Source organism: Leuresthes tenuis, unplaced genomic scaffold, assembly GCF_036924035.1.
Source record: "Leuresthes tenuis unplaced genomic scaffold, fLeuTen1.0.hap1 SCAF_21, whole genome shotgun sequence".
NCBI classification, from domain to species: Eukaryota; Metazoa; Chordata; class Actinopteri; order Atheriniformes; family Atherinopsidae; genus Leuresthes; species Leuresthes tenuis.
The window spans coordinates 12,258,425-12,265,456 of NW_027325375.1; the positions used below are offsets into that span (position 1 = coordinate 12,258,425).

The 7,032-nt window shown below is 45.6% G+C and overlaps 4 non-coding genes across 4 annotated transcripts; all 4 read left to right on the top strand.

The window, feature by feature from the left end:
* The first annotated feature begins 2,067 nt into the window (after positions 1–2,067).
* Positions 2,068–2,181, top strand: LOC140280667 (U5 spliceosomal RNA). Its single transcript, XR_011909602.1, has one exon. It is a non-coding gene; the product is annotated as a U5 spliceosomal RNA (small nuclear RNA).
* Positions 2,182–2,489: 308 nt separating this feature from the next.
* LOC140280466 (U2 spliceosomal RNA) lies at positions 2,490–2,673 on the top strand. The gene has a single exon (XR_011909432.1). It is a non-coding gene; the product is annotated as a U2 spliceosomal RNA (small nuclear RNA).
* A 2,277-nt stretch (positions 2,674–4,950) lies between these two features.
* Positions 4,951–5,063, top strand: LOC140280575 (U5 spliceosomal RNA). Its single transcript, XR_011909518.1, has one exon. It is a non-coding gene; the product is annotated as a U5 spliceosomal RNA (small nuclear RNA).
* Positions 5,064–5,380: 317 nt separating this feature from the next.
* On the top strand, positions 5,381–5,571 carry LOC140280581 (U2 spliceosomal RNA). Its single transcript, XR_011909523.1, has one exon. It is a non-coding gene; the product is annotated as a U2 spliceosomal RNA (small nuclear RNA).
* Positions 5,572–7,032: the final 1,461 nt, after the last annotated feature.

Consider the following 7,032-nt stretch of genomic DNA (forward strand, 5'->3'; position numbering starts at 1 on the left):
AACCTCCGCTCCCTCTTTTGATCATACATTGTCAGGCATTCGCACCTACTTGCAGCCGAATACTTCCGCTCCACCTTTTAGTGATGTATGGTTGGCATTTGCACCTTTTCTTACCCTTTCTTACCCTACTGATTGCTTAAGATGAAGTTGTTTTTTCTCAAACTACAACATTTTTTTAATTGTTGAAACTTGATTTGAAGTGGATAAATAAGGAGGACAAACAGTTTTAAGTCAGGCTGATAGAAGGAATTAATTTTATAGCAAAATCTGTATTTCGTCATATGTCGAGAGATGCTTATTGCTGAAGAAGTTCTTTCTCATTCTACAAAGTACAACGTTGTTTATCGTTGAAACTTGATTAGACATGAATGAATATGAAGGACAAAGCAGTCTTAACTTGGTTAGAGTTAAGGAATTCGTTTTATAGGAGAATCCGAATTCGTGCATAACTCGTAAAATAGAGCTTATTTTCGGATTCCTGAAGAATGAGTCTGGTTCTTTCTCATAATACAAAGTTTGTTGTTTATTGTTGAAACTTCATCAGAAGTGAAGAAATAAATGAATGCCTATCAACAAATGTGGGATCTAAACTCTAGTGCTTCCTCTAAAATAATTTCCTTTCTCAATTCAGAAATGTGTGTGTGTAAGTCACAACACCCGTGACACCAAAACGGCTTTCTTTTCTCTCTTTTCTCTACACTCTGCACTGTGAGCACACACACCAAATAAGAAAGGCTTTTTTCTCTCTTTTCTACATTATGGACTGTGGGGGACACAAAACCGCTCTCTCTTTTTTTTTTTGATTGTGTGCCAGGGCGTTGTCTCACGTATTAGATTATGCTTACGATACGAATGGGTTTATCAGTCACATCAGAATCCATACATACTGATCCTCCCGTAATAAAATGGTCGGATCTTATCAAACACACTTTGTTTCTTGTGACAATCAAGTCAGCGAAACAGCGTATACACGTCAAGACACTGAATCAAGTTTGCCACAAGAACTCATAAGTTTGGCAGTATTGCTCTGCCGTCAGCAATCATACACCCATTTTATTTTCGTGAGACATGTGCAGGCACCTGTTCATCTACTGTTCTATCACTATGAATTAGTTTATCTATTATCAATAAGGATACTTCTACAACTACTATCAAAGTATGTCCAGACTTCTTATGTTGTCAGTTGCTATATATGAATAAGTGGGTAGCTACTGACAAGCATTAAGCATGTCACACAGCCCAAACATATAACATTTCAGGACACACCACACAGTTAACAACCACAGTGAAGTGTCAAAGCCCAAACATGTAACATTCAACAGGACACTTACACAACACATTCAAATCAAACAGTCAGACAACATACAAGAACATATACCCCAGCCGGCATTGCTCCCTGCCTATTTTCCTACAGCTCACTATGTGTGCGCACACCTTTATTCACAAACTCTTCAACTTATACTCTTTTACCAAAGCTGCTACAGCTCGATTGGCCGAATACCCTTAGATCCTATTTCGGTGAATTTGACATCTGCCTTACATGTAACAGATTAGCGGTTTAGCAGTTTTAATTTAGTTTGAGTGAAGGAATTCATTTTATAGCAAAATCCGAAATCTTGAAGAACTCATGAAAGTAAGCTTATTCTCGGATTCCTGAAACTTTAGATTTGCTCTTTCTTTTACTGCAAAGTACAACGTTGGTTTTTTTTTTGTTTAAATCTTTCTAGACATGGTAAATATGAAGGACAAAGCAGTTTTAACATAGTTTGAGTGAAGGAATTCATTTTATAGATAAAATCCCAAGAGTCTGCTGAGAAAAGAGAGTGAATGCGAAGTAGACTTTAACACGGCTCTGGGAGCGAGCCGAGTGTGGGCTAACCGGGAGAATTGCTTGAAAGAAACCGAATGAGCGGTCAGAACAAAGCCTCAATACGGTGTTCCCGTGGTGTTTTTGTTGCTGCCTTGTCGATTGCACAGGGGCAAGCGTTTCAACCAAGCAACGCTCACCATGGGGAAGGTGGCTATGGCAACTAGCCTGATGCCCTGCTCCCGCAGTGACGGATAATCGTACTCTGGTTTCTCTTCATAACATACAAGTCTTTCGCCTTTTACTAAAGACTTTCGTGGAGAGCAGCACTAATGAGTTGTTTCTATTTTTGGCAGGCTTTACCTTTGCGGGTGAAGCCCTTTCTGTCTGTGCAAAAGAAATATTGTTACTGTGCAGAGTGACTTCTCTGAGTAGAGTCGCCTTACTTGTTGCGATTGTGCCGATGTTCGAAGCTGGAGTGCAAAGTTGTTGCTTGAATGGTGCTTGCTGGAGCATGCGGGAGTGCAAAGTTATACCATTTAAAAGGGCTGAAGAGTGCTCAGTGCAGCGGGTGGGCGGAGGTGCAACGTGACACTCTGGCCACCTATGGCCATAAAAAGAACACTGCTACAAGTGCGCATTGTGCCAGCAAGGGCCCTCGGACCTGAAACAGTGGACAGTTATCGCTTCTCGGCCTTTTGGCTAAGATCAAGTGTAGTATCTGTTCTTATCAGTTTAATATGTCCTCTATACGAGGACTACATATTAAATGGATTTTTAAGAATAGGAGTTGAAAAAGAAGCTTGCTCCGTTCACTCCAAGCATTGACCCAGTACTGCAGTGCCGCTGGGAACGGTGCGCTCTTCTCTGCTCTTGTGAAAAAGCAAACAGCGGTGCAGGATGGAAGTTTCAGGGAGCCCAAGATGAAACTTTCTTTTAATCTGCTGAGAAAAGAGAGTGAATGCGAAGTAGACTTTAACACAGCTCTGGGAGCGAGCCGAGTGTGGGCTAACCGGGAGAATTGCTTGAAAGAAACGCGACACCGAATGAGTGGTCAGAACAAAGCCTCAATACGGTGTTCCCGTGGTGTTTGTGGCTGCCTTGTCTTTTGCACAGAGTAAAAGACAAGGCAGCCATCGAATAGGGCCCAATTGTTCCTACTTGGTCAGCCGAGGAGCAAGGGGGGGGAGCAAGCGTCTCAACCAAGCAAATCTCACCAAGTAGGAACAATCGGGCCCTATTCGATGGCTGCAACACCTGAAAGAGATATTGATGCGAGACCCGATCAAAAGCTTTTTCAAAGTCTAAATTTAAGATGACAAGCCGGGTGTTTCTGTCTCTAGCGTAATCAATGATGTCTCGAATCAGTACGAGGCTGTCGGTGAGTTGTCTCTCTGAGATGGCACAAGCCTGGTCTGGGTGAATTACCTCCTCTAAAACAGAGGACATCCGTGTCGTTAAAACCTTGCTAAAAAGTTTACAGTCAAAGTTTAAAAGTGTGATGGGCCTCCAATTCTTTAGGTCAGTCTTATCATTTTTATCAGAAGTGAAGAAATAAATGAATGCCTATCAACAAATGTGGGATCTAAACTCTAGTGCTTCCTCTAAAATAATTTCCTTTCTCAATTTAGAAATGTGTGTGTGTAAGTCACAACACCCGTGACACCAAAACGGCTTTCTTTTCTCTACACTCTGCACTATGAGCACACACACCAAATCAGAAAGGGTTTTTTCTCTCTTTCCTACATTATGGACTGTGGGGACACAAAACCGCTCTCTCTTTTTTTTTTTATCGTGTGCCAGGGCGTTGTCTGACGTATTAGATTGTGCTTAAGATACGAATGGGTTTATCAGTCACATCAGAATCCATACATACTGATCCTCCCGTAATAAAATGGTCGGATCTTATCAAACACACTTTGTTTCTTGTGACAATCAAGTCAGCGAAACAGCGTATACACGTCAAGACACTGAATCAAGTTTGCCACAAGAACTCATAAGTTTGGCAGTATTGCTCTGCCGTCAGCAATCATACATCCATTTTATTTTCGTGAGACATGTGCAGGCACCTGTTCATCTACTGTTCTATCACTATGAATTAGTTTATCTATTATCAATAAGGATACTTCTACAACTACTCTATCAAAGTATGTCCGGACTTCTTACGTTGTCAGTTGCTATATATGAATAAGTGGGTAGCTACTGACAAGCATTAAGCATGTCACACAGCCCAAACATATAACATTTCAGGACACACCACACAGTTAACAACCACAGTGAAGTGTGTCAAAGCCCAAACATGTAACATTCAACAGGACACTTACACAACACATTCAAATCAAACAGTCAGACAACATACAAGAACATATACCCCAGCCGGCATTGCTCCCTGCCTATTTTCCTACAGCTCACTATGTGTGCGCACACCTTTATTCACAAACTCTTCAACTTATACTCTTTTACCGAAGCTGCTACAGCTCGATTGGCCGAATACCGAATAATCCTAATTCGGTGAATTTGACATCTGCCTTACATGTAACAGATTAGCGGTTTAGCAGTTTTAATTTAGTTTGAGTGAAGGAATTCATTTTATAGCAAAATCCGAAATCGTGAAGAACTCATGAAAGTAAGCTTATTCTCGGATTCCTGAAACTTTAGATTTGCTATTTCTTTTACTGCAAAGTACAACGTTGGTTTTTTTGTTTAAATCTTTCAAGACATGGTAAATATGAAGGACAAAGCAGTTTTAACATAGTTTGAGTGAAGGAATTCATTTTATTGATAAAATCCCAAGAGTCTGCTGAGAAAAGAGAGTGAATGCGAAGTAGACTTTAACACGGCTCTGGGAGCGAGCCGAGTGCGGGCTAACCGGGAGAATTGCTTGAAAGAAACGCGACACCGAATGAGCGGTCAGAACAAAGCCTCACTACGGTTTTCCCATGGTGTTTTTGTTGCTGCCTTGTCTTTTGCACAGAGTAAAAGACAAGGCAGCCATCGAATAGGGCCCGATTGTTCCTACTTGGTCAGCCGAGGAGCAAGGGGGGGGGGGGGGGGGGCAAGCGTCTCAACCAAGCAAAGCTCACCATGGGGAAGGTGGCTATGCCAACTAGCCTGATGCCCTGCTCCCGCAGTGACGGATAATCGTACTCTGGTTTCTCTTCATAACGTACAAGTCTTTCGCCTTTTACTAAAGACTTCTGTGGAGAGCAGCACTAATGAGTTGTTTCTATTTTTTGCAGGCTTTACCTTTGCGGGTGAAGCCCTTTCTGTCTGTGCAAAAGAAATCTTGTTACTGTGCAGAGTGACTTCTCTGAGTAGAGTCGCCTTACTTGTTGCGACTGTGCCGATGTTCGAAGCTGGAGTGCAAAGTTGTTGCTTGAATGGTGCTTGCTGGAGCGTGCGGGAGTGCAAAGTTATACCATTTAAAAGGGCTGAAGAGTGCTCAGTGCAGCAGGTGGGCGGAGGTGCAAAGTGACACTCTGGCCACCTATGGCCATAAAAAGAACAGGGGTGTTAGCGGACAAGTGCGCATTGTGCCAGGAAGGGCCCTCGGACGTGAACCAGTGGACAGTTGTCGCTTCTCGGCCTTTTGGCTAAGATCAAGTGTAGTATCTGTTCTTATCAGTTTAATATCTGATATGTCCTCTATACGAGGACTACATATTAAATGGATTTTTAGCAATAGGAGTTGAAAAATTAGCTTGCTCCGTTCACTCCAAGCATTGACCCCGTACTGCAGTGCCGCTGGGAACGGTGCACTCTTCTCTACTCTTGTGAAAAAGCAAACAGCGGTGCAGGATGCAAGTTTCAGGGAGCCCAAGATGAAACTTTCTTTTAGTCTGCTGAGAAAAGAGAGTGAATGCGAAGTAGACTTTAACACGGCTCTGGGAGCGAGCCGAGTGCGGGCTAACCGGGAGAATTGCTTGAAAGAAACGCCATACCAAATGAGCGGTCAGAACAAAGCCTCAATACGGTGTTCCCGTTGTGTTTTTGTTGCTGCCGCTGTTTGCTTTTTCACAAGAGCGCACCTGTTGAGGGGGGGCCTGGGGGGGCCTGGGTGATGGTGGGTCTCAGGCCCGGGCTGCTGCGACTGGTGTGACCGGGTGGTTTGTTTGTTTGTTTTTTGTTGTTGTTTGTTTTTTTTTTGTAGAGGTCCTCCGGAGTGGGGTTGGGTTGAGTGGGGTGGGGCGGGATGGGTACCTTCTGGGGGTACAGTAGCCCCCAGAATATGGTCGCTGCAGGCCCCGAGCCTGGTGGACATCAGGCCCTCCTGTCCTGTGTTGGCTCCCTGGTAGCGGGGATGCCTATTGCAGCCAGTCCCTGGCTGCCCCCAGTGTATATCCCCATACCCCTCTCCCTTCTGGCTCCTGTACACAGCACACACTCACACATGAAGGGTTTTGGGGGCGTGTGTGTTCGGTGGGGTGTAGTGGACTCTGCAGTAGTTGCCCTCTGCAGTTCCCACAGTGCAGTGTTTTAATTACACCTTAGACATTACTACTTATCAAACACACTCACACACACACATTAGGTCTTGGGGGGTGGTTACACTGAGTGGCATCTGGTGGGCGGGGCTCTTTGGGTATGTAGGCTGCCCAGAGGGCCACGCTCCCAGTTCTACAAGTTTGGCTGCCCCTCAATTTTAATTGCTCACTATTAGAAAATATTGAAGAGCCAGAAGGGTGAGGGGAGGGGTCTTCTTCGCACACCCCTGCTTCCTGGTTGCTGCTCGGGGCGGGAGGGGCCAGGAGGATTAATTAATTGTTCTGCTGGTTTGGGGTCTGTGGTGGCTGGGGGGCTGCTGGCCCCCTGGTGTGCCCGCTGCACTACACCCCAGCGGAGTCGAGGGAGGGAGGACGTGTGGATGTATGGGACATGAAAGTGTGTGTGGTAATGATTGGGCCTGGATCTTGGACTTGCTGTCGCCTGGCCTGCCTGTGCTTCTCCCGATGGGGGGGGCGGCGTGGCCTCTCTCCGCTGCTCGCGACTTCACCCACCTGTGGGCATGTCTTGACTCCCAGGGCACTTGGCCAGGGGTGCTGGGGCAGGCACTGACCCACTGTGTGGCTGTCTGGGGCGCTTGGCCCTCCTGGGTATTGGGTGGGGCCTCTGCCGGGGGGTTTGGGGGCGCTCGGGCTCCTGGGGCCCGGATCCAGTGCACGGCCCATGTCTGGGCGGCTGGGGCCTGGCGACGTCGGTGGGCTGTTGCCCCTGGCTCCCGGAAG